The sequence below is a fragment of the Callorhinus ursinus genome, unplaced genomic scaffold, assembly GCF_003265705.2.
Source record: "Callorhinus ursinus isolate GAN/ISIS: 27379988/994484 unplaced genomic scaffold, GSC_fseal_2.0 scaffold15, whole genome shotgun sequence".
NCBI classification, from domain to species: Eukaryota; Metazoa; Chordata; class Mammalia; order Carnivora; family Otariidae; genus Callorhinus; species Callorhinus ursinus.
In genome coordinates, this window is record NW_027397077.1 from 35,844,682 (window position 1) to 35,870,676 (window position 25,995).

A 25,995-nucleotide genomic window follows, 5' to 3' on the forward strand; every position below is an offset into this window, starting at 1 on the left:
GGAACACAAGCAGGGGGAGTGGGAGAGGGAGAAGCAGGCTTCCCGCGGAGCAGGGAGCCCGATGCGGGGCTCGATCCCAGGACCCTGGGATCATGACCTGAGCCGAAGGCAGACACTTAATGACTGAGCCACCCAGGTGCCCCCTTTTTTTTAATTAAATTTTTTTTAATTTTATTTTTTAAAAACTTGGTTTCTTTTAAATACATACATAGAAAAGAGTAGAACTCATTTCATTCAAAAACAAAGTTGGGGAAAAAAAGCTATCTATTTTTCTCACTTTGACCTTCATTGTAAAGTCTTTAAGGAGAGAACAAAAAAAAAAAAAAAAGGAAGGGAGATCATAATTGTGCCATAATAGAGTATAGCAATTCTATGCTCATTTTAATTAACTTTGCAGTCCCAAAGGAGCCATTCAACTCCTCAGAGTCATCAGAAAATCCTATAATATTTTATTTCTGTTTCATAGTAACATGGAGATTGGTTTGCTTATCCCATGGGATCTGAGACATTTTACACAAGGGATATAAAGTACTGTTAAAAATTAATCATTTTGAAATATAAAACATTATTGGAAGCAGTGCTATTATTCTGAAGATTTATTAACTGGTTCGCACATTGTCATTACACACAGAGCCACACTCGGTTTTTATATTTCATACTAAACACTTCTCATTTTCTTGAAGTTACTATTAGAGCATGACTAGAGCTCAATGCACATTAATTTAAAATAATGTGATGAGGCATATTTGCCTGACATCCTTGGTTTCCCAAAGATGCGTACAGTATGGGAATTCATGAATGAATGCACTGGTGGGGAGATTCAAGAGTCTAATAGTAAAGAAACAAGGTTAAGATTTTGGCCTGTGAGATCAAGAGACCTGTGTTTGGATCCTGGGTATACACCATGGAATCATAAAGCCTTGGGCAAGCCACTAACCTCTCTAAGCTGTGGGTTGGAATGTGTTCCCCACTCTTCTGTGGATAGAACTCAGTCTATGAGGAAACTCTAGAGCCAGGGTCAGCAAACTTTTTATGTCAATGGCCAGTGTCTTAGCTTGGTTTGCCATTACAAAATACCGTATGCTGGATGACTCAGAGAAACATTTATGCTTCACAAGCTCCAAGTCTGAGTTCAAGTTGTCAGCATGGCTGGGTTCTGGGTAAGGGCCCTCTTCCTGGCTTGCAGATGGTCGCCCTTCGTACTCTGTCTGCACACAGTGGAGAGAGAGGGAGAAAGAGAGAGAGAGCGAGCTCTGGTTCTTTTCTTTTACTTATAAAGACACTGATCCCATCATGGGAGCCCCACCTTCCTGATGTCTTCTACTCCCAAAGGCCCCACCTATGAATGTCATCACATTGGGTGTTAGGGCTTCAACATATGAATTTTTGGGTACATGTTCAATCCACAACAGCCAGAGAGTAAATATTTTTTGGCTTTGTGTGTCATACAATCTCTGTGGCAACTCCTCAATTCTGCCTTTGTACTGCAAAAGCAGCCACAGATAATATATAAACAGATAAGCATAGCTATGTTCCAGAGAGGCTTTATGTAGGGACACCAGAATAAGAATTTCATATAAATTTTTATGTTACAAAATACTATATATTTTGTTGTTGTTGTTGTTGCTACTATTTAAAACTTTGAAAAATAGTCTTAGCTCATGGATCATTGAAAATCAGTTGGCAGCCAGAGTCAGCCCACAGGCCAGAGTTTGCTGATCCCTGCTCTAGGAAAGTTTAGCCTCTCATGGTAAAAGGAGATTTGACCTTTGAGTCACCACATGGAGGAAGACTGCCTGCAGACTAGGAAACATCTGCCCGATTTTGCTCTGAGAAATAAATCTCTATTGTACAAAGCTCTGAAATTACAGATTTCTTTTGTGAGAGCTGCTAGCATTACCCTAAATGAAATACCACCTCACAGGAATATGTGAGGATAGAATAGAAAAATGGATGAAAACACTTAACACAGTGCTAACCTATAGTAAGGAATAATCAATACCGTGTTCTCAGACGTACAATGCACACTGAGCCCGTGGGAAGGCACTAAATTCTCCAACTCTGAGATGCCACGCCAAGCTTGAGAAGTTCATGCCAGGGAAGTGGCAGATACCTGTTAGGGAGTCCCTCAGTCCTGACTTAGAAATGTCCTAGAGTCTAGACAATCTGGTTTGAAATAAACTTTCATGAAGGATAACCTCATGATCCTATAATACTAGGTACAGGGTGCCCAACAGGCCAAGCTCTCCCTATAACACATAGCCCACTGACCCATCTTTGTAATGAAGATATGATTAAGGAGAGTTCTACACTTTGAAAGACATCTATGTGTAAAGCAGAAAGCCAAATGAAAGAATTTGCATTTTTTTTCAATACAAGCCAAAACGTTATAAAATTACATTTTAAAAGAATTTATACGTGAAAAATATGTTGAACATTTTATAATTATTTGCTTCATACATATTCTCACAATTATCATATTCTAGCCATTATCATTAAATGTTATTTGTTTATTTAAAAGATTTTATTTATTTATTTGAGAGAGAGAGAAAAAGCACAAGCAGGGCGAGGGGCAGAGGGAACGGGACAAGCAGACTCCCTGCTGAGCAGGGAGCCCAATGCAGTCCTGGATCCCAGGACCCTGAGATCATGACCTGAGCTGAAATCACGAGTCAGAGACTTAACAGACTGAGCCATGTAGTAGCCTCACATTAACTGTCAATTAAAATCACAGGCTATTTGATATCTTACTGATGCTTTTCCTTAAAGGTAGAGTTTGAAATCTTCAATTTTTTCAAGCCAATCCAGTTTGGTACCTCAGAAAATTCCACTCTTATTCTTAGAACTTTATTGTTTTACATACTGAGATACAGAAATTAGCTATCTTCAAGATATTTTTATAAAACAACCATCTGAAAAGTGGTTGGATACCTTTACATATTACATCTATGTGGGCATTTCTGCTTAGCTTGCCGGTATGATGATTTTAAAAAAACTCAATTTGTATGGATAAGTAACATAAGAAAGGGTGCTAAACCTGGAGTCAGGTGACCTGGTCTTTTGGTCTCCTAGTTACTCACTGTGTGATTTAAGGGAAGTTATGAACATCTTTGGGCCTTTATTTCCTTATCCATAATTGGGAGACAATAATACCCATGCCAGGGGTTTGTAGTGATGATAAAATGAAATCATTTTTGTGGAAATGCTTTGTAAACTGCAAGTCATAATGATGTGAAAAGAACTCTGTGATAAAGACCTCACCAGTTTATCAGTTTATAAGGTTTTCCTTGTCTTGGAGCAATGGATGTTTTGTTTTCCAGAACTGAATGGACTAACTCTCTCCTTCTAGCTCTATCCCTATTTCTCTCTCTCTCTCTCTCTCTCTCTCTCTCACACACACACACACACACACACACACACACACACACACACACACACAGACATCGTGATGCTTTGGGAGAAACGTTTTGTCCGTTGCTGCAAAAGCAACTTCTGACCATATTTCCTCTTTCTCTGTGGGTGGAGTGAGAAAAAAATCTGGATAGGGATGTTGAAAAATGAGAACAGCTGACTGAACATTGGCATGTATTCACAGAAGTTTTATCCCTTCTGTGCAAATCTGGAGAATTTGGTTTTGCTAACAGGCAAAATTTAGAGCAAAATAAAATAGTTTCTCCAGCCGTTTCAGGAGTTACCAGCTTGAAACAATATATCTGTGTTGAGAGATGCAATAAGGAGTAGATGGGCCATCAATTTTGGAGCTCTTTTGAGAATTAGCTGTTGCCAAAATGACTCTTTTCCCGTATTTTCCCTACATCTCACCTTCCCCACAATTCCTCCAAGCACTAACTTTAACGTGTCTCCTATTCAGATTTACATGGAGGAAATGGCATTTGGTAATTTTGAAATTAATAAATCATGTAAACACTACCTTCTCATTGGGAGTAAATGAGTTCTCTTGGTTAAGTTTAATGTGAAGAGATCTCACCAGATTAACACAATGGAACCTGGGTCAGCCTATTTCAGCTCTAAAACAGCCACTCAAACACCTGCAAGGTGGCCCTGATCCTAGAGTTGCATGAAGGGGTGTGAGCCCTCATTTGCTAACTTCAAAATAAGAGTCCTTTATTTGTGAGGTCTATCTCCAGCTATCTGACATTGCAACTGTCACATCTGGGCCAGTTTATGGATGGAAGGGCCTGCTTAGATCACACTGGGAACTAGGTGTTCCCATGGTGCCTTGGCTGTGGTGGCTTCTTACTGATTCAGAAAGTCAGTCCTGTTTAAGATATCCCTTGATTCTAACAGCCTTCCACAGCTAAGGGGAGGGAGGTAGAGATACCGTGCTTGTCCTAGTCTGATGGCAGTAGTCTCCAATAACTTAGGACTTCCCCAACTGTTATTTTGGAAATTTGTGGGTGCTTTTTGCCTGGTTTTCATAATAACCAGGGTGAAGAAGCATTAATGTAAGGAGGCCAGAGATGTCAGATGTCCTAAAATGGATAGAGTAACCAGGAACAAAAAAAGAATTGTCCTCTATCTCAAATGACTTTTTAATATCACCTGAACTACTCTTTATCTGAGCTCAGAACCTAAGTCTGTGCATACAGACACACACACACACACACACACACACACACACACACACACACACAGTATTTTTGCCTGGTTTTGAAATACACTGAATTTTCTGAGAATGAACTATGTCAACTGAGGTAAGATTGTATATATTCTGTTTTGCTTGGAAACCTTACCAAGAGTTCATTGTTACAGAAAACCATGTGACCAACGGCAATGTTGTTTGTGAATTTTGAATCACTAAAATAACACTCTGGAATCAGTCTGCATTTGCTATTGTCACATTCATGATGATCCTACATGTAGAACATAATTCTGACTACTTTCGTGTGTCATTAGTGTAGTTGTGTCCATCTATTTTCATATTGAAATGTACAGTATTTTATTATAAATTGTTATTTTTCTCCTTTGAGGAGAGCTATGGCATTGCTTTGAAATTATGTATATAGTTTAGATATATTATCTATGAATCTACTTTAAGGATAGTGAAAGAACATTACAAGAAATTTACTATCCAAGGGGAGCATTGAATCCAAAAGATTGAGAACCATTAGGACTCGTAGTCATGACTATCATGCTCACATTTTGGGGAAAAACCAACGGGACCCAAAAAGATGTAACCAAGACTTGAATTCAGTGATACAGACATCTTACAAACCTCCAAACTAACCAATATTGTTTTCTTTATCATTGATAAATGCAAACTGATTTTACGGTGTAGTAGCAGCCCAGGCATCTCAGAGAAACTATGTATTTCTTCTCTCAGACAAGCAATACATTATTTAATGGTAGACTCTTTCTCAGCTTCTTAGAGGTGGAAAGGGCCACAGAAGACATTTCAAATAATTTCTGACAGAAGAAGAATCTCTTATGCAATATCACCTACAAGTGCAAAAGCTGTTGCTTCAACGTCTCCAGGGACAGAAAGCTTACTATCGTATAAGATGATTTGTTCTCAATGTGGCATGCTCCTTTTTAGAAAGGTTGAGCTGAAGTCTCTCTACTTAAAATTTTACCCTTTAGTCCAAGTTCGGCTCTCATTAGTAATATAGAACAGTTGTTTTCACTCCCCTACATAACAGCCTTTGTTTGTTTGAAAAGAGTGCTCACCTAGTGATGGAATAAAGCCAGTGTTACAGCCAAGGCACTTTATGACAGCAAGAGCACTATGGTCGTGGTGGGGAGTGGAGGCTTCACAGTATGAATCTGCATTGAAGCCACCAGCCAAAGGCAAGGGGTCAATGTTCTTCACCTCCAGCATCAATTACTTCAGCAACCACTCCCTTAGAGTGGCCATGGTGAATTCTACCTCCTCAAGGGTTTAGAGGAGACAGTATAGTAAGAGGAAGGAGCATATCAATAGAGATGTCAAAATTTATGAAGCTCTAGCCTCCTGTGTGTCAATTCACTGTACTTTCTGCAAAAGCCAGAAGGCATAGGCTTGACACTCTGTCTTGAATATCTTTTTTTTTTTTTAAGATTTTATTTATTTATTTGACAGAGAGAGACACAGCGAGAGAGGGAACACAAGCAGGGGGAGTTAGGAGAAGGAGAAGCAGGCTTCCCGCTGAGCAGGGAGCCTGATGTGGGGCTCATCCCAGGACCATGGGATCATGACCTGAGCCAAAGGCAGATGCTTAATGACTAAGCCACCCAGATGCCCCATTCTGTCTTGAATATCTTTGGGAGCTCAGAAACTCCACCATGGAAGGAAACTAATAATGTTTCTCTTTGTTCATCTTTCCTAACAGCCAAGGATCCAAAATTTACCTAAACAAATATTTTTTTTCCCCTGAATTATCTAACTCATACCCTTTTCAATAACACTAGACGAGCTGGACTTCCCTACCTGAAGTGCTTTACACTCACATTTATATTCTTGTGTGGCAGGCTGTCTTCTCTAACAGGTGTTAACCCAAATGTTACCTCCTCAGCAAGACCTCTCTTGATAACCTTGATATAAAGCAGGTTCCCCTAAACCTAGTCTTTCTGTATTAGATTAGCTGTTTACATCATTTATAGCACTTAACTAGGTATAAATGATGTTTATTTAATGATCTGTCTTATCCATTAATTTTTTTCTTACTAAATTTTAAGTTCCATAAAGGTTTATAGCACATTTTTCATGTTCACTGCTATACAATCAGGGCTATAAACAGTATCTGGCATATGGTACATATTGACTAAATAATTGCTGGATAAATGATTAAAGAGAAAGAATAGAGCTCTTTATTTTGTACTTTGGGGTAGCTCGCTGGATTTTAAATTGGGGTCAATATTTTTTGCTAACTGTGATGATTCTTTAGTCTTTTCTCCAGGTTGTGAGACTTAATTCCTTGTATGAGATACTTTCAGTCTCCCATTTTTGGAAATGCTCTACTTTTTTTCAATTTTTTTCCTAAAATATGACTTGTAGCATGAACACAATATGCCTTCAGCTTAGAATATGGTTATATAGATGCTGTGCTTCGTGCTTAATGGTCCATAAGTTTTAGTGAGTGTGGAACTTCCTAGTTTTATCCCTAGGAATACTTAAACGCTGGAAACAGTTGGTTAAGTCTAACCTTGTGCTTTGTTATGCTTTTTAATACAGATTAATTTTCAATTATTTTAGTCTGTTTGGATCTCTGGACTCTGTCCCCTTGTGTATTCAAATTGTTAGCTAGAAGTTCATTTACATAAAATAATATCATTTATAACAGGAGTACTGTGTGTCTTTGGCATAGAGTTTCTTGTTGCATCTGTGTTCTAGTGCCTTAGTGAACATTTCACCAACAAAGGCACTATATTTTGATTTGTTAGGAGAGAACAACAGACAGGATCTTAAAAGTTTATGATGTCGCTCGCTTCGGCAGCACATATACTAAAAAAGTTTATGATGATATTAACATTTCTGCTTTTGAGGTTCATGTAACAATGCATTTGTCAGACTATTCTTCATATGCTCTGCAACAGGACTTCTGATTTGCTATTGCCTACATGTATCTTGTTTCTGTAATTTCCCATGCTTCCCACTGTCCCTGCCAACTGGTGACATTGTGGTTTGTGTGTCTACCAGGCCATGGCATAGACCACAACATATCTGACTAGTGATTCAGTGGTCAGCAGAGCAGCAGTCCCAAATGTTATTCCAGCACCACCCAAACCATAAAAAGCTAGTCTGATAAATCATTTTCAAGTGCTATGCATGCTGCCCTTGAAAGGGAAGCATTAATGATGTTGCATGAGAAAAGTTCAGGACTGATAAGAGAGGTCACATTTAACCACATGTTAAGGTGAGAACTCCTCTCACCCCTCTATTTACACACTAACTAGACAATTCCTGGCAGAAACTGGAAGTATGAGGTGGAGGTCTACCAAAGTTCTTTGGTTTTATTTTAATGCAACTCAAATAACACTATTTTGCTATAAAATTAATAATTCTGGACAAATGCCAGGACAAGAAGTCCTGGGCAAATAGGAATGTATCATTTCTCTACTGAGATACAATGCAACAGAGGAACAAAACCTCTCCCTGCCCTAGGTTGCCAAACGCATCAAAGATAGAAGACGAAGCATCATCCTTAGATCTCAATCATACGCTAATTCTCTCGTTTGTTATTTTGTTGGTTGCTCTTCTAAAAATACTTCATTGGATCTAGAGATTTTAAAGTCAGTCATCATAATAGGTATAAATTTACAGCAATCTTTTGAGGAGCCATAGGAAATCAGCAAATACACAGCAAGCACGTTACCACTTCCTGCTCCTACAGGTATGACAGAACCCTCTAACTGATCTGTAATAGACTTTAGGGTATCCAAGACCTTGTTTGATGTTTCTTTCCTTTCTTCTTTTTTCTTTTTAAGTAGGCTTCAGACCCAGCATGGAGCCCAACTCAGGGCTTGAACTCAGGACCCTGAGATCAAGACCTGAGCTGAGATCAAGAGTCGGATATTTAACCAACTAAGCCACCCAGATGCCTCAAATGTTTCTTTCTTTTATACACACCACACAATTTAGTAATATATTTCTGAAAAAGTTGTGTGTAGATATATTTTGTTAAATCAAATCATACTTTAATTGCACAAACATTTCACCATTTAAATGAATCCCACTGTGAATATATATATAAATAGCCACCAATTAATTTTAATTCTTATGTAACTTTTTCTTAAAATGAATCCACTCTCCAAAGACATAATTATAAACAGTGTGCTTCATTACTAATTAGCCAGATAGAGGGGAGCCAAGAACTTTCAAAAATGATCAGAACTTCAAGTTGTATTTCCGTTAGCCTTGCTGTATGTGGCTTTGTCTTTGTAAAAATCAAGCACTGATAATATGTCCCTCACCTGTGAGAAAGCTTATATATTTTTCTACAGTAATTTTTGCTTCATTTAGGGCTTCCAAATCATTAAAATGGCTTTTGTTGAGGCCAGTAGATGTTAGTATTTATATTTATTATATTAATGATTATTCATTTTATGGACCAAATCGTTGAATTAGTTAAGAGAAACTAGAGGGCCCATATGAACATTTTAGATTAAAAACAGATGCCTGTTATACAGATGCTCTCTTATTTGTTAAGTGTGGATTTAGAAACTGACTTATGCTCCCATTAAACTTGAATATAATCCTGAGTTGACACTAGGAGTTGTCAGCTATGGGCTGTGTCACAAACTTCATTTATTATAGAACAAATTGCCTAAAATTTGAAAATACTCAGGACTAAGAGTTTCTTCAGCATCATTACTTTATGACAAGAATCTGTATAAATCCTACAGATAGATCGGTACAATTCCACACATGGAAAAACCTTTTAGTGTCTGTCTTCTCTCACTCTGATCAACCATATTTTATGAGTTTGACATTGCTTCTAACTTCAATGACCTGGAAAAGAAAAATGCGTTCCTTTGTAGTCAGTCAAATTCTTCTCTCCATCACCAACCCCCTTCTTAATTTAGCACATTTGGAGAGATCTTATCTGAGGAATTAGCCAGCTCTTCCCTAAAATCATGTCCCTATTCTGGAAAAAATAGTTTTTATTGTTCACTTACTGAGTACCAGTGTGATAAATGTTTTTATTTCATTTATCTCAATTAATATCCATAACCATATAAAACAATTTCCATTACTGTTCTCATTTTAGAAAAGTAGAATTTAAATATGTAAGAAATATGCAATGTCACACAGCTAATCTATAGCAAAGCTGGGATCAAAACCCAAGAAGTATGATTTGTTGGTCCTGACCATATTTATCAAATTGAAGACTATTATAATCCCTAAAAACATGGAGTAGTAAGTGGGATGTGTAAGCATAGATATTGATGATCTTTGTCTTTCAGCTAGGATGCTGTCAGTTATGATGTGATGATTGTGACTTTTGTTGACAGTGATATTAAGACCCCCATTCCAGGAGGAAGCAGAACAACCTATTCAGGCTCAAAGCATCTTAAGACTATGACTGAAATTTCTACCATTTAAGAAAAGTTCAGTCAACAAACATTTATTTAGAACTTACTAACTATCCAACACTATGTTGAGCACCAAAAATAGAGAATATGATCAGTATCTGGAAGATCCCACAGTCTAACTAAAGAAAATAGAAACTATTAAAGAGGGCATGTATTGCATGGAGCACTGGGTGTTATACGCAAACAATGAATCATGGAACACTACATCAAAAACTAATAATGTACTGTATGGTGACTAACATAATAAAAAAAGAGAAAGAAATGATATAGACAATTTTGTAAATTGTTATAACTATTTTTTTAAGATTTATTTACTTATTTACTTATTTACTTATTTATTTATTTATTTAAGACAGAGAGCAGGGGGAAGCTCAAAAAGAATGGAAGAAGCAGACTCCCTGCTGAGCAGGAAGCCAGACACCTGACTGGATTCCAGGACCCTGATATCATGACCTGAGCCAAAATCAAGAGTTGGACGCTTAATCTACTGAGGCACCCAGGAGCCCCTTGTTATAACTCTTTTGGAAGGCAATTTGATAATATTTCATGATCACCTATTAGGTTCCAGGCCCTTGAGATGCTTCAACACGTTTAATTTTTGCAAACATGGTGAAATGCAAAGAACCCCATTTTAAGGAGTAAGAACATTAAGGTGAGTGGAGTTTAAACATCTTGCCCAAAGCCATTCAGCTGAAGGGTGAAGTAGCAGTAGTGGTGGAGAGTCAAGATTTCAATCAAAACCCATTTGCTGATAAACACATGGATTTTTTCAACCTAATCAGTTGAAGTCTAGCTGATAAGATAAAGATGCGAGATTTATCAATAATTAACATCTCGTACCAGATGAGTTTATCAAATCCTTCCGGAGCATCGATCCCATCAAAAATTTGACAATGAGAAATAAAGTTAAGAGGTCTGGAGTTGAAGCATCTTGAGGAGGCCAGTTCGGGTGGTGTTAAGGACAGTGGACATCTAGATATTTGTGTAAGATCATCTAGAAAAAAGGGAGAGCCAAACAGGTGACAAAAGTAGAAGAAAAAGTTTATTAACAGAGTTCCTTCTTTTGTTTTTCCCCCTGTCTTCTTCCTTCCTTCTGCCTGCCTTCCTTCCTTTCTTTCTTTCCTTTCTTTCCTTCCTTCCTTCCTTCCTTCCTTCCTTCTCTTAAATAAATAGATTTTTAAAAAGTAGTTATAACAATTTACAAAGTTGTCTATATAGTTTCTATTTTCCTTAGACTGTGGGACTCAAGGAAAGGAAAAGGAAGGGAAGGGAAAGGGGAAGTGGACGGGGAAGGGGAGCAAAGAAAATAGAGTCCAGCCAACAAGCACAGGTCCTAATTTTTTAACCTACTTATTTTCCCTGGTTTCTTTATGCTTTTGATATGAGTTAGCTTTTGCTGCATCACAAACTAACCCAAAACTTTGTGGCTTAAAACATTCATTATTTCTCACAATTCTTTGGGTTATTTCAGGAGTTCTTTTGGTTTGGAATGGCTAGGCTGGGGATGGGTGCTTTGGGATGAGCATATTCTCACGTTTGGGGCCTCAGCTGGGACAGCTATGCCTCTCTCTAGATGGTGTTTATCTTCAAAGAAGCTAACTCAGGCTTATTCACATGTCAGCAATGTTCTAAGTCAGCAAAAGCAGCAACTTCAAGATATCGTGAGGCTTAGGTTCAGAGCTCACACAAAGTCACTTCTGCTTCATTCTGTTAGTCAAAAAAGTCATAAGGCCAAACCATATTGAACACATGGTGGGGAAATAATATCCACTGCTTGATGGGAGGAACTGCGGAGAGTTTGTGGCTTTTGGCAATATATAGCACTTTTGGATGGAGAAGTGAAGGTTCCTAGTCTATTATCAGTGATTGCCAATGGCAAATGTCTTCTTGAATGCCTAGCTAATCTGTATCAGTTATCACTTCTGATAACTCTGTCACTAAGGAACCTCAGAAAGTAATGCTTCCTGTGCAGAGCCATGAAAAGTTTCCTACAAAAGTGAATATGTTTGTTACATTAACTTTCTAGAACGGCCCACATTATAGTTGAAAGTTCAAAGATGGCTTCACATTTAACCAAAAAAAAAAAAAAGTCTTTTTAAAGTATTTGACATCGAGGAAATGTTTTTGTCTCTATAACAGTGTTCTTTGAATTATAGAACTGAGGCATGGATTCTGCACTAAATTGACATGAGGTTTTTAAAGGGGAACATTAAACAGTTCAGTTAACATTATCTCTTGGAAATTTTGAGAAATTCACAGAGCTTCAAATTGAAAATTGAAAATAAGCACAAGTTTACTTTCCCAGATTGTTGGAAATCCAGTAACAAACATTATGAAACCCCCAAATCCCAGAAAATACTAGATATGATTGCAAACTTGGAGAATCATATTCTCCAGTGTTTATGACATGAGCCACTGATCATCCTAACTACCACAAGTTTGCCAAAATAGCTCCCTAAGAGTACCTTATAATTTCGGGGGTGATTACCTCAAAGAATGCTTATGTGTGTTCAAACACATCTTCCCTGTATTTTGATTCATGTTTCACCCCATGTTCCATGTTGCCAAGTCTTTTATTTTATCTTTTTTAGAGATTTATTTACTTATTTTAGAGGCAGGGAGAGGGCTCAGGGAGAGGGAGAAAGTGAATCCCAAGCAGACCCCCTACTTAATGTGGAGCCCAAGGAAGGGCTCGATCCCACCCTGAGATCATGACCTGAGCCAAAACCAAGAGATGGATGCTCAACCGACTGAGCCACCCAGGTGCCTTGATGTTGCCAAGTCTTTTAGAGAGAACATATCACTTGCACTGGCCACTATGAGAATACCAACATTTCTGCTAGGAATGCCATCTCCAGAGGGTCCCTAAGCTCGAGTTCATGGATAGCAGAAAAATGATGGGTTCTACCTAGAGGTGGAGAGATTGATTGTTCAAACCCAGAGTTCCTTTTAAGCTGTTTCTTTTAACTCCCCCGTCTCTCTAACTCCCCTGTTTTATGGCTTCACAGTCCAAGGACCTTACACTCAACAAACATGTAAGTTGAGCATTTGCAGGGGCAAACAGGTGCTGTCTGTGGTGCTGGAGATAGAAGTGAACACAATGTTATATGTCAAATGTATGCACTTTAAAGAGAGAACGAATACATTTTTCCAGTACCCTGCCTTCATGGACATTAAGCTTACTCAACTATTTACTCCTGTTCTCCTTCCTGCCCTAAGCCTAAAACTTCCGTCTCTTTCCCTAGTTTTAAAAAAAAAGTCTCTTGTGGATATGAATAAATACAAAAACCTCCTGAGGAGTCCAAGGAGGGGATAATGGACATGGTTTGCAGTTGCAATCTCTGGCTGTGCCTGCCAGAAAATGCCCTGTTACATTTACAGGGCCACAGCTCAACAGATTTAGACAGGATATATTTAAATAATATCAAAGACATTGGCTGTAACTTGAAAAATCCAGCTTTTTTGTTTTGTTTTGTTCTGCTTAAAAGACTGAAAATATGCAGTTTAAATGTTATTTCTCCCAACACTTTATTTGGATGAATGCACAGAGCATCAAGCAGCCACAGGTTTGGTCACATGATTGAGTAAAAACAAGGAACACCAAACAAAAGGGAAGATTGCATTTTTCACTTTCCATTTGGGTATCTTAGCATTTTATTGTAAAAATCAGGGAGAGAGCTGAACATCACTTCAACATGACCTACCTACTTTATGTGTCAGAACAAGTTATGTTCATTGAGCTATGCACTATTTATAGAGGAAAACTTAAGAGTTTGGGTGAGTTTATATGAAGTCTCCCAACATAGTGGGACCCATAAATATTTTAAAGTAAGAAACATGAAAAGGTAGGGCATTGGCTTGGGGTTAGAGTGGACACAGAGTTTTGTCCAAGATGATTGTTTCTGAAATAGGAAATCGAAGGTAAATTCTTTTGCTATGTAATTGCACACACAACCGACTCCTTAGTAGAAAAGGGAAAATTTTTCATTTTCATTTTTATTCTTTTTAGTTACCATTTATTGTGTACTTACTATGTGGCAGAATTTAATATCTGAAAATCCATTATATACATTTCATTATATCCTCACTGTAAATGAAGACATGGATATTAGTGTTCCTGTTTAACACATGAGGGCACTGAGCCACAGAGAGCTTAAGTAACCTCACAAAGATTGCACAGTCCCCAAGTGATAGATCTTTACTTCAAAAGCAGAATACTTAGATTTTTAATCCATTGTTTTTAACCACCTAATACCTAACACTGCATCCTGAAATGTAAATTTCCAGAGCTGAGGTTAGCATCTTTTGCATGATAAAGGCTGATTGGATTTTGAACTCTGCATCCCTGAACTCCAGTTCCCTCATCTGTAAAATGGGAACAATAATGCCTGCTTTGAAACTAAAAATAAAACAGCATGAATGGAAGAAAAAATGTGTTTTTCCAGTACCATTCACAGGATCTGAAAAAAATAGCATACAGTTTATCTACTGACTTGAATATGATATAAAGGAACTACTTCACACCATTTTTAAGCCAAGTTGCAAGAGGATGTTGGAATAAAATTATGGACATTGTGACCTCAACTTGAACTTTATATCTATGCTAAATTTGAAGTGAATATAGTGAAACCAGAGATCAGGAATATTAAGAGGAGCCAAAGATAATCCACCCCACCAAATTTGAGGCAATGTTTGAAAAGGACATCTTCATTTAAAAAAATGAAGTTATTTAATGATAGGTATATATAAGTTATGTTTTTAGTTCTGCTTTAAATAAGGATGTGTGTGTTCATGTTTGTATTCTAGGGATGAAATGTTAATACATCTTTCAAATCTGTTTATTCTTATCTATTTTTGCCCCTTCCATAGCAAAATACTAGTATACCCAGCCAGTTTCATATTTTAATTCAAGTGGAATATCGTTAGTGTAAAAGTTGTTATTACCTGATTTTGATCAAACTACTAAACAACTCTGACCCTTATAACAGATAGTTTGAATCACTGTGACTCAGTATATTAATAGGGTTAGCTTTCTCTCATAACAGGTATTCATTTTATAAGTTAGAGCATGGTATACTTGACTTGATCATAATTGTGTCCTATGAGGAATGCAACAAGGTACCAGTGACATTTTGCCTAGAGAAAAGTCTTGGGGGATACAAGAGTTTTGTATAGATACTTGAAGCACTGTCATGTTACAGAGAGAATCCAGTTTTGTTTGGCCCCAAGGAGTAAAGCTAGGATGGTGGATGGAAGCTACAGGATGACAGATTTTTAGTTGAGTATAAGGAAGAGTTTTCTAACAGTTTCAGCTGTCCAAAGATGCCTCAGAAAGCAGGAAATTGCCAGCGTTCAATCTCAGGGATCTGTTTGGAATGGAAAGGATTCTAGCAGTTAAGGGGAAGTTGGACCTTCAGTGATTCAGGACTTAGGAGGAATGTGTGCCAAAGCCAGAAGCTGACAAAGAGCTCCGCTTTGCCACTGTGAAAACTCTTTCTGATGGATCTTGCACACCCACTAGTAAAGCTTGCAGCCTTTTTCGGTGTTTCAGTTCATATGGAAAACATGGTAACTTAACCCTGAGAGATAGCTGGTGTTTGATCTTGGCTAATGAATCTTTTGTCCTAGAATGTAAACCCTTCACTAGCTAAACTTTTTTAGCTTCCTTTGATGGCCTTTTCTGATCTATCTGATCTTTGCACAGTATTGTTCCTTAGAACTTGGCTTTATGCCTCTTTTCCCACTCTATCTTTTACCCTTCTTGAGTTCACATACCCCATGGCTTTAAATACTACCGACACCTTAAAGAGGTACACATTTACATCTTCTGAGTTTGAAACCCGTATATCCCATTGTCTACTTAACATCAGTATATGGATGTCTTAGAAGTATTTCAAACATTCTACAACTCGAGTCTACTTTCTAGTTGTCCTCCAGTAATATTCTTTCTTTTCTAGTTTTTCCGTCTCAAGAAAAGGTACTATTCAAATATTCATGCAAGATGCATGGGGTTCCCTTGTGATAGATCCTTCTCATTTATCCTCCTCACAAAGGTTCTACTTTTGGCAGATATCTCAACTACACCTGCTTCTTTCCACCTCTACTTCTAACACCTTCACTAGGCCACCATTATCCCTGTCCTGGACTACAATGATAACACCTTAACTGCTTCCCCTGATTCCACTTTATATCCCCATCCCCAAATCATTTTTCAGTTCAGTAAGAGGAATATTTTCTGTTCCTTTGTATCTCATTAAAAAAGGAAAGGGAAGGGAAGGGAAGAAAGTAAAGGGAGAAAGAAAGAAAGAAAGAAAAAGAAAGGAAGGAAGGAAGGAAAAGAAAGAAGAAAGAAAGAAAAAGAAAGAGAAAGAAAGAAAAGAAAGAAAGAAAGGAAGAAAGAAAGAAAGAAAGAAAAAGAAAGAGAAAACCTTTTATTTTGAAATAATTATAGACCCACAAAAAATTGCAAAATAATTCCAGAAAGGACCCATTCAAGGTAATATTTTAGAAGTGCCTACTATCATGTCACTATCTTGCTTATGGTCCTTTAAAGTTTTCCTAATTTCTTAGGAAAGTAAACATTGTTTACTTTCTGTTTCTTCTGTCTGTTTCTTCAACTTCCTTTTGATCTGCTCTCCCTGTCACTCATGGTGCTTTCAACACGTCATCCACTAATCCCACAGTCTAAATCAGATTCTGTTATGGTCTCTCAATTATGTCTCATTTTTCCTACATAATACTTATCATCATTATTTGCTTAATGAGTTGTTTAATATCTACCTCTCTAACTGCATTGTAAACTGCCTTTTCATTGTTCTAATATGACTACCATGCAAATAGTAGGTTCTTTACAATTTTCAAGTCAGTGAAATCTAGCGTATCCAAAAGGAAGAATTGTGGTTGCTATTTAGAACTTCTTGAGCACTGCAAGCTCTGTGAGAACACTGAGCTAGACTTGGATCCAAATATTAGTTCCATCTATTATCGAAGGTGTTCTCTGATCAAGTTACTTAAATATATGGAGCCTCAGTTCGCTCACCCATAATAACATTAACTTTTATTGGTTGTTGCAAAGATTAAATGAGTAAAAGCAGAAAAGTATTTAGTATAGTACCATGGGTTAGCCTGTCAAATCTTTATTTTTTAGGATTTTATTTATTTATTTGACAGAGAGATAGCAAAAGCAGGAACACAAGCAGGGGGAGTGGGAGAGGGAGAAGCAGGGTTCCCGCTGAGCAGGGATTCCCATGCGGGGTTCGATCCAGGACCCTGGGATCATGACCTGAGCCGAAGGTAGACACTTAACTGACTGAGCCACCCAGGTGCCCCTAGCCTGTCAAATCTTAGAAGCAGTGATTCTTAAAGTCTGCAGATTAGGAAAACAGGCAGATGTATAGCCACACACATACAAAAACTCAGCAACATGGTGTCTAAATATCCCCCAGAATACAGGGTATGCTTCCCTTTACTCTCCAAGTGATATTGCCCAGATTTGTGACCCTAGATTATTTGTCAGATTCTTTGTACTGTATTTTTTTACTTTTTTTAAAGGTTGGTTTTAATATATAAAATATAGCTTCAAGCTTCTTTTTCTCTTGCCTTCACCTGACTATGAAACACACGATAAACAAACATAAATTCTCCTGGGCTAAGATTATTTTCTATATTTCCAAACTAAACAATCTTGTTTCCTTTAAAGAAGAATCTTGGAAATCATGACTTGTGTAGGGTTGTGTTAATCCTTGCATACAGAGAAGGCAATAAAACATCCAAAGACTTGGAAAATATGGCCGTGTTACTGTATAGAAGCTAGTTTTTATAACTGCCAATGAATTGATGAATCAGAGACATTTTTAAAACTTATTGGGGTGATGGCAACAATATATTACTATCTGACATTAATTTATGTTACTATCATATTATTAACTAGTAATTATCAATTAATTATTGTAGTAAATAGTAATCCTCTAATATCAACTATATTAAACTAATTAACCTAATAAATATGATCAATAATTATAACAAATATTATTTGTAATAATTTATATTAGTATCAGATAAAATAAAGGACAAAAAACTGTTGCTAGAGGCAAAGAGAGACACTTTAGTTTATAAAAGAATCCATCCATCAGAAAAGTATAACAACTAGCAGCACATATGCACCTAAAAGAGATGCCCAAAATACATGAAGCAAAAACTGACAGAATTAGAGGATAAATATACAATTCAACAATAATAGAGACTTCACTAATTCCCTTTTAGTAATGGATAGAGAAAGACGAAAGGAGATCAACAAGGAAATAGAAGGCTTAAAGAACACTATAAAATTAATAGAGAAAAAAGAATCTGTAGAACACACACCTCAAAATAATACACATGCTTTCCAAGTGCATATGAAATATCCCCCAGAGTAGACCATATGGTAGAGCAGGAAAAAAAGCCTAAATAAATTTAAAAGAATTGAAATCACACAAATTGTGTTCTTTAACCAGAGTGAAATTTGAAATCAACAGAAAGGAATTTGGGAAATTCACAAATGTATGGAGATTAAACACACTTTTAAATAACATTACATAGAAAATCATTAGTAATCAACTAAAAACTATTAGAGCCAATAAACAAGTTTGTAAGATACGTGGTGAATATATTAAAATCAATTATATTTTATACACTAGCAATAAGCAATCCAAGAATGAAATTGGGAAAGTAGTTACATTTACATCCAATTGAAAAGAATAAAACACCAATAAATTTAACAAAGGAAGTGTAAGACTTGCACACTAAAAAAATACATCACTGAAATAAATTAAAGAAGGCCTAACTAAATAGAAAGACATCCCATGTTTATGGGTTGAAAAATCTGAGCTCATTAAGATAGAAACACTCCCCAGATATATCTTCTTTATCCCAACTTCTTTATTTAAAAATTAAGAGACTGATTCTAAAATCATATGAAAATGCAAGGAGCCCAGAATAGTCTAAACAATTTGGAAAAAGAAAAACAAATTTGGATGACTCATTGTTCCTCATTTTTAAAATTTACTACAAAGCTTCAATAACCAAAACTGTGGTACTGCTGTAGGTTGGGCATATAGATAATTGAATAGAATAACGAATATAAAGATAAGCTCATATGTATGTCCAACTGATTTCAAGAACATTGCTAAGATAACTCATCTTCTCATCAAATGGTGCTGGGACAACTGGATATCCACATGGGAAAGGATGAAGTTAGACCTCTCTCTCACAACATTCACAAAAATTTAACTCAAAATGACCTAAATTAAAGAGTTAAGACTACAGAACACTTAAAAGAAAACAGAGGTATAAATCTTTATGACCTTGGATTAGGCAATGTTTTTTAGATATAACACCAAAAACATGATAAACACAAGAAAAATAAATTAATTAAACTTCAGAAGTGAAAAAAATTTTTGGAAATGAAAGCTTTTGAGTTTCAAAGAACACTCAATAAATTGAAAAGATACCCCACAAAGTGGAAGAAAATATTTGCAAGTAATATATATGATAAAGGTCTAATACCTAGAATATATAAAGAACTCTTACAACTTAGTAATTAAAAGACAGATAGCCCAGTAAGAAAAAAATGGATAAAGCTTTTGAATAGGTATTCCTTCAAAGAAGGTGCAAATGACCAATAATCACATGAAGAAATTCTCAAAATCACATTAGTAAAATGTAAATAATCTAAAGCAAACCATACTGAGATACAATTTTTTTCTCTTTAAATTTTTTATTGTTATGTTAATCACCATACATTACATCATTAGTTTTTGATGTAGTGTTCCATGATTCATTGTTTGTTCATAACACCCAGTGCTCTATGCAGAACATGCCCTCTTTAATACCCATCACCAGGCTTATCCATCCCCCACCCCCTCCCCTCTAGAACCCTCAGTTTGTTTTTCAGAGTCCATTGTCTCTCATGGTTCGTCTCTCCCTCCACTTTACCCCCTTCATTCTTCCCCTCCTGCTATCTTCTTTTTTTTTCCTTAACATATATTGCATTATTTGTTTCAGAAGTACAGATCTGTGATTCAACAGTCTTGCACAATTCACTGCGCTCACCATAGCACATACCCTACCCAATGTCTATCACCCAGCCACCCCATCCCTCCCACCCCCCACCACTCCAGCAACCCTCAGTTTGTTTCCTGAGATTAAGAATTCCTCATATCAGTGAGATCATATGATACATGTCTTTCTCTGATTGACCTATTTCACTCAGCATAACACCCTCCAGTTCCATCCACTTCATTGCAAATGGCAAGATCTCATTCCTTTTGATGGCTGCATAATACTCCTTTGTGTATATATACCCCATCTTCTTTATCCACCCAAAATCTATAAAGAACTTACCAAACTCAACACCCAAAGAACAAATAATCCAGTCAAGAAATGGGCAGAAGACAGGAACAGACATTTTTCCAAAGAAGACATCCAAATGGCCAACAGACATGTGAAAAAGTCCTCAACATCGCTTGGCATCAGGGAAATCCAAATCAAAACCTCAATGAGATACCACCTCACACCAGTCAGAATGGCTAAAATTAACAAGTCAGGAAATGACAGGTGTTGGTGGGGATGCAGAGAAAGGGGAACCCTCCTACACTGTTGGTGGGAATGCACGCTGGTGCAGCCACTCTGGAAAACAGTATGGAGGTTCCTCAAACAGTTGAAAATAGAGCTACCATACAATCCAGCAATTGCACTACTGGGTATTTACCACAAAGATACAAATGTAGGGATCCAAAGGGGTACGTGCACCCCGATGCTTATAGCAGCAATGTCCACAATAGCCAAACTGTGGAAAGAGCCAAGATGTCCATCGACAGATGAATGGATGAGATACAATTTTTAACCCACTAGGATGGCTATTATAAGAAAGACAAACAATGTAAGTATTGAGGTGGCGGGGAAATCAGACCCTCATACATTGCTAGTAGGAATGTAAAATGCGGCAGATGATTTGGAAAAGAGTTTAAGAGTTTCTCAATAAAGATAAACATAGAGTTTCCACATGACCCTATTTTTATACTTAAGAGAGATAAAAAAATATGTCTGTATAAATACTTGTACACGAATGTTTATAGTAGCATTATTCACAATAGCCAGAAAGTGGAAAAAACTCACCTGTTCATCAACTGATAAATGAAGAAAGAAGTGTGGTATATACAAAAAATGGAATAGTATTCTGCCATAAAAATGAAGTACTGGGGGCGCCTCGATGGCTCAGTCATTAAGCATCTGCCTTCAGCTCAGATCATGATCCCAGGATCCTGGGATCAAGCCCCACATTGGGCTCCCTGCTCTGCAGGAAGCCTGCTTCTCCCTCCCCACTCCCCCTGCTTGTGTTCCCTCTCTCATTGTGTCTCTCTCTGTCAAATAAATAAAATCTTTAAAAAAAAAATGAAGTACTGATTCATGCACAACACAGGTGAATCTTGAAAATATTATGCTACATAAAGAAGCCATACACAAAAGGCCATATATTGTGGATTCCCTTTATATGAAATGTCCAGAAAATATGAAAATCCAAGGAGAAAGAAAGTAGACTAGTGTTTGCCAGAGGCTGGGAGACAATGTGGGGAGTGATTGCTAGTGAGTAGGGGGGAACCAAATGGAATTTGTGGGGTAGAGAATGTTCTGGAATTAGTGACGTTGCTTGCACAATCTTGTGAATATACTAAAACCCAGTGAATTATACACTTTACTTAAAATTTTTTAAAGTATAGTCAACATATAATATTAAATTAGTTTCAAGTGTTCAACATAGTAATTCAACAATTATATACAATATAATTGTATTACAATATTATTGACTACATTTCCTATGCTTTGGTTTTCATCCCTATGACTTATTTATTTTATAACTAGAAGTTTGTATATCTTAATTCCTTTCACCCATTTCACCCAGCCCCCAGTTCCCTCCCTGTTGGCAACCCCAGTTTGTTCTCTATATTTATGAGTCTCTATATTTATGAGTCTCTATATTTCTCTTTTTCTTGTTGTTGTTTGTTTGTACACCTTAAAAGGGTGAGTTTTATGGTATGTGAATTATATCTCATATTTTTTTAAAGATGTAATAAACAAAAAATATGCCAATATGCATCTGTCCTCTTTCCTGTACTGGATACTGTTTCAGTTTTATCTATTTACTTCCCCCAACACCCACTATTTAATATAGCTGAATGTTAGGTTCAAGAAGGTGAAGTGTCATGCTTAAAGTCACACCAGTCACTCTAGTAAGTCATAAATATTTCCAAAATATTACTCCATTTGATTCCTTAGTATGTTTAGTAAAACAAATTGATCCTTAAAGCTGATAAAAATTAAGTTAATGCTTGGGGCGCCTGGGTGGCTCAGATGGTTAAGCGTCTGCCTTCGGCTCGGGTCATGATCCCGGGGTCCTGGGATCGAGGCCTGGCTAGGCGGGGAGCCTGCTTCTCCCTCTGCCTCTGCCTCTCTCTTTCTCTCTGACTCTCATGAATAAATAAATAAAACATTTAAAAAAATTAAGTTAATGCTTAATAAATTCAGTCAAAGCAACCAAGCAGATTTGCAAATATGGACAGCATGGCCATCAATTGAATGTGTATTTCATAACATTATGAACTTCTCTGGTATAAGTGCCCTATACATTTAGCATATACTTGTTAGGATCAAGAAGTGTCCATCGCTTTGGTCTCTGGGATATCAGTGAGTAACGCACATCTGTTCCTTACCATTATAGAGCCTATAGTCTGATATTATTGATCCCCACTTAGATGCAGAAGAGGGTTGGAGGCTGAGGTGAGGAACAGAGACATTTGTCTTTCCTCTCCTCGATGGTGGTTGATGTGTTTGCTTGTAATAAAAACCTTGCAATTTAAGAGTTTCTCAATGAACATAGAGTTTCCACATGACCCTATTTATATACTTAAGAGAGATAAAAAAAATATGTCTGTACAAATACTTGTACACGAATGTTTATAGTAGCATTATTCACAATAGCCAAAAAGTGGAAAAAACTCACCTCCTCATCAACTGATAAATGAAGAAAGAAATGTGGTATATACAAAAAATGGAATAGTATTCTGCCACATGATACAAAAAATGGAATAGTATTTCCATGCTACATTTCCCTCATGTCTCCTTTATTTTTGTTGGATTTATCATTCATGGGTGGAAACACATTGGCCCGTAGCTTTGCACAATTCAACAGAACTTGATTTAAATAGAAAAAATGTCTATAGAAAATAATTTTCTGTCAACAACATGCTGTCACTTTCCAAAGAAAATATGTGACAGGACTGCTCGTAGACAGCCTGTGAATACCCAAGCCAGAATTTGGTAAGGGCCCTTAGCTAATATCTAATTCTAAAATATATTATGGAATCTTAAATAATTTCAGTTTTATATTTTACTTGGGAGATATTACCTCAGGTGGATGATTCCCTCGAGGGCCACACTGGGCCATTTTTTTTATGTACTGACTCTGAGTCACCAATTCTCTTTCACTTTGAGCTCTTTAATTCCTTATTCCCCCCAAGAGAATCAGAAACTTGGAATTTGTTTGTTTGATAGTTTGGCTGTTTCCTTGCTTAGCTAAATTTTGTGTGGTGTGTTCCAAATATTCTTGTAAGAGTTCGAAAATGAAAACAAATAGTTTGGCCAATATAATCATTGACTACATATTATGGATCAGATAGAATGTCTAAGGCTGCAAATAGCAAAGCATATTGACTTGAAACTGACCTAACAGTAGAGCATGTTATTCTATCAAAACAAAAACAAAAACAAAACAACAACAACAACAAAAGAACCACAAGAATTTCAGAGGTAAGATAGATTCTAGGCAAGGCATCAACCATGGCTTAATGATGCCATCAAGGATCCAGGCTGTTCTGCTTTTGTCAGCTCTGGCCTCATTCCAAGTCTGGTTCTTCTCATGGTTGCAAGATGATTGTCCACAGCATTTCATTGCAGTCCAACTGAGTCAATTCAGGATACAAATTATCCTCCTCCCACCCCTGTCACCAATCAATAATTATCAGAAGAATACTTGGTTTAGACTAATCTGGCTTTATTCCTGGGCCTGAGGCAACCTTACTCTGGGTTATGTGTTTGATGCCAAAAGAAGAAGTTTGAATAGGTGGTCAAAAGTCTTTACCACTTAATGGTTTGATTCTTCATCTGAAACCAGGGCAAAGTAAAATTTTGGATTAGTTGGATTATAAGATCTTCATATGTACGTGTAAGGAAGAAACTATTAAGAAACTATTAAGTTTAAATTTAGTTATAGTTAGTTAAATTTAAACTTAGTATTGAATTGGAATTGGGAAGAAACCAGGTTGAACCCATAGGGCCTTTTCCTTTTGTAGCTCGAGAGGCGGTAAAACATGATAATTTGGCTTGTTTTGAAATCACAGAGTTCAAATACACTTGTACCTCTTATCATCTGTGTAGCCGTGGGCCAGTACTTTACATCTTAGTGTTCACATCTGTATAAAGGGGGAAATTGCACCTAACTCATTAAGTTGATGTTTGACTATTGTCAAGTCGCTGGTACCTAAAATTTTTTCCCATCTTCCACATCTAAGGACTGGACCAAAAATCAGTCTTTAGTTTCAGAATCCTCTGTTATGTGTGTTTGGCAGGTAGCTAGCCTTCCTGGGTTTTATGTAGATAATTTCATATGAAACCTGCATGGTCCCTTTACCAGAGCTGTGCTTTCCACTGGCTTCATGAAAGATCTTCCTAGTCTCCAAAGGCAAAAGTCCACCAGGGGAAAGGATTTTCCTTGGACTACATCCAAGCTCTCCAGTGTTTGCTTACAGTAATATCAGGGGGGAATGCAGTAAAAGCCAAGCTCCAACTGTAAGGAGGATGTCATATTGACACGCCTGGAAGGCTTTGTGCCTCAGATATCTGTGGGAAGCAAAAAGTGGCCAGACTTCAAATTATGGAATGTACACTTGAAAGAAGATGCTTTGCAACATGACTCCAGGGATATGAACTAATATATTTTTATTATTCATTCAACTTAAAATAACAAAGAAGAATATGCTTTGCTTTAATGTATTGCAGAGCAAAATTTTTGTCTTGCAAACTATGTTAATTTTGCCTGTTCTTTTATAATTTATTTAAAAATATTACTGGGTCCAAAATATCTGTGGTGATATAAAGTTTTGTGTTTTGTTTTGTTTTAATCTATACCCTCAAACCAGTTTCCAGTTTCTAGGAAAAAAAAAAGTTTGGCTTTACATGGTGGCTTATCAGTTCTTCATTTATTTTGCAAACAGCCTTTTGAATTAAGTCAAATAAAACTAGGTATTAGTTAGTAATTACTTAAAAGTGGTTTAAATAGCAATTAAAAAATCTCCCTAATCCGCCACAACATCAAAGCTATTTTGTGCAAGTGGTTTGCTTTTCTGTAACATACTGAAAACATTGAGCTAGATGTGAGATGTCAGAAAGAAGACATCCTATGATTTAATGTAGGGAGATGCTCATGCAGGTATTGAAGAGCATGTCTCTTTCTGTTCCTCAAATCAAAACCTCTACACAACTCATTTGGATTACAAGGATCCATACAGAACTGAAGTCATTGGTACCTACCTCTTTCCATTCCATTTTGCATATATATATATATATATATATATATATATATATTTACATAGAATTGTCTCATTCTGTCACCAGCACCACTTGTTATTTGTAGTAAAATATTTATATTCCCCTGCTTTCTGCTTATTTCCTAACAATACATGTAAGAATATTAAAGATTAATTGTTTAATTTTATAACTGTATAACTCAGCTAAAAATTGTCTTTTATAATTGAAAAATTGAAATGTGTGTCTGTGTGTGTGTGCGCATGCATGTGTGTCTATTCACAGGAAAACTTGAGGGGAAATGGTACAAGGTTTAAAAGTATAAACTTAAATAAAAAGAAGTGCTTA